This window comes from Pteropus vampyrus, unplaced genomic scaffold, assembly GCF_000151845.1.
Source record: "Pteropus vampyrus isolate Shadow unplaced genomic scaffold, Pvam_2.0 Scaffold319, whole genome shotgun sequence".
Lineage (NCBI taxonomy): Eukaryota > Metazoa > Chordata > Mammalia > Chiroptera > Pteropodidae > Pteropus > Pteropus vampyrus.
The window spans coordinates 958570-961044 of NW_011889100.1; positions in this window are offsets into that span (position 1 = coordinate 958570).

Sequence of the window (2475 nt, forward strand, 5' to 3'; positions counted from 1 at the left end):
CTTCGCTTTGTCTTGGTGACCAGCAGGAGCGACGCTCCTGGAATGGTGCACACACAGCATCAAGTGGTTTGTGGGCCAGGGATCTCCAAGGCTGGAGCCTCCCCGCCTGGCCGTGCTGTACGGTAATCGGTCACGAAGACGTGCCGCCTTCTCAGCGATGGTGCCAGGGCCGTCCACCTAAACCAGGCTCCACAATGTTCTTCTCTCCTGGCGCCGGGTGATTTTCTACATTCCCGGAAAATTTGGCGAGCAGAAAAGAAGGCTTCGGCCTATAGTTATGATTTCATTAGCTTTGTTACTTATCATAAAAGTAGTAGGAGTTGGTTCGGGATGATGACGGGCTGAGGAAATGTATTTCCTTAAGGTCCCTCCTGGAATCCTCTAAAACAAAAACATATGAAAAGCAAAAAAGAAACTGGAATTAGGAGCAGAACTGGAGGAGAAGCGTGACTGAGTTTTAACACATTTACGGAAGTCGAAAAGTGGACGGGGGAACATTTACGATGGAAGCAAGTGGGGAAGGGCACAGCCCAGGTGTGTTCCGAAGGTGCGGTGCGGGTAAAGGCCGTGAGAACCCGGAGAAGCTCCGGACTCAGAATCAGCAGGCATCGCGGGGCGGGGGTGAGAAGCGAGGCTTCAAACGGAAGTCGGTAGAAAGTCCGTGTAAGGAGCTTCTGGCTCAGAGGTCATTCCCACCTCCCTCTCCCCCCTTAAAGCACAGAGCATGGACTTCTTCCTAGCAAAACCCCGGTGGCTCTTTCCCCAAAGACATGGAACGAATTTCTCAGGAGGGCTAAGTGCAGATTTGTTGAGAGCAGGACTCTATCTTATTTCCATTTTATCCTCGGAATCTGTTAAGAGTATCTGGACTATAGTGGGTGCTCTGTCAGAATCCCAAGTCACTGTCTCCGTTTTCAAGGTATTTAGAATCCAGTTGGGCAGATGAAGCAAGATTAAAGCCGGCTAAGGCAGAGCATTGTGATCAATTAATGAGTAGTTAAGATAATGGACATTTTAGAACCTTAATGAAGAGAGAGAGCATGTGTGTCAGGGGATTAGGAATGTTTTTCGGGAAGAGGAGAGACTCCCCCCAGGTGTTTTAAACGGAGTGGAAATTGTCCAGGTAGGCAGGAAGGAGAGAGGCATTTCAAATAGATAAAATTATTCCGATAAGTCTTTGCAGTGAGGACAATCAGAAGACGTTCTAATGACAGCATGTAGATAGGTTTGACCATGTGGATGGCTCTGGGGCCGTTGGCCAGCGTGTGAAAGGTGGGTTGTCTCTAGAACATGCAGGGCCTGCATTTAAAACGGAAGACCTTACACTTCATCTTGCAGAAAATACCACACATTTTTTTTTTAAAAAAAGGGGAATAATAACAAATAGAAATCAGATTTTTTAAAAAGTTTTTGTGATTCGAGTGCCTGCCACGGATATCCTGAGTGTTCAGAAAATGATAACCTATTCAGAAATCAATTTTTGGGTTGGGTTCAGATTATCGCGTGTGACCGTCAGCTCTTTGCTAACGAGAGAAACGTGCTTGTTACCTATTACACAGATTATAATCTTCAGCAGATCACAGTCCTGGTGCAAACTGCAGCATTGCTGAAGAAACTCGTAATTACTATGACCGGATGAAAATATTAGCCCTGTGTAATTAGTACAGAAGATGGAGTGGAGATGGGTTCGTAGTTAAACGAATGGCCACCGACTGTCGGTTTGAGTGGAACCAAGTTCTAGGACTTTGTTTTCTCCCCGGAGAAGAATGGGAGCGATTAGATGCATCGTGAAGTTCATAAATCGGAGAGGGAATGGTCTTTGACAGCACCAAGATCTCAGGAGATGGGGTTGGGGTGCGGGTCTTCTCTCTCGATGGATAAACCCGGGATGATAGAAAGGTGCTCTGGAGAGGAATTTGAGAGACAAATGGAGTGAAGTTAGGTCTAATTGGCTAGAAAGGGAAGATCTTTGAACCCAGAACGAGGGTCTGGTGATAACCTTCTCCAGTTAATTCTTTTCCCCGTTTTCTGTGAGCTAAAGGTAGAAATTAGAGTGAGGGGGTCTTTGAGTTGCTTTAGAAGTTTCAGCTGAACAAGCTGAATGTTAAAGTCATTTTTTTTTCCAGTCCTGAGAATAACCTTGGTGAGAGCTATTCCAGTCTCATAGTTTGAAATATGAAACAGTGGAGGCCCAGAAAGCTTGCGTGGCTTGCACGAGGGCACGCGGACGGTAAAGCGGAGCAACAGGCCAGAATGGCTACTTCACCACTGTATGGAAACTGCCTAGCATGCCGGGCACGTAGCAGGAGCTCAGTACATATTTGTTGAATGAACGAGGCAATGAACCCCAGGCTTCTTGTTCCTTGTAGCATTCTTTCCATAGAAACTATGACAGATTTAACAAGAAAGAGTGTCTTTGGGCAACCAGGACAGGCTTGTACAATGTCACAGGGTAAAGGTCATTACGATACGGAT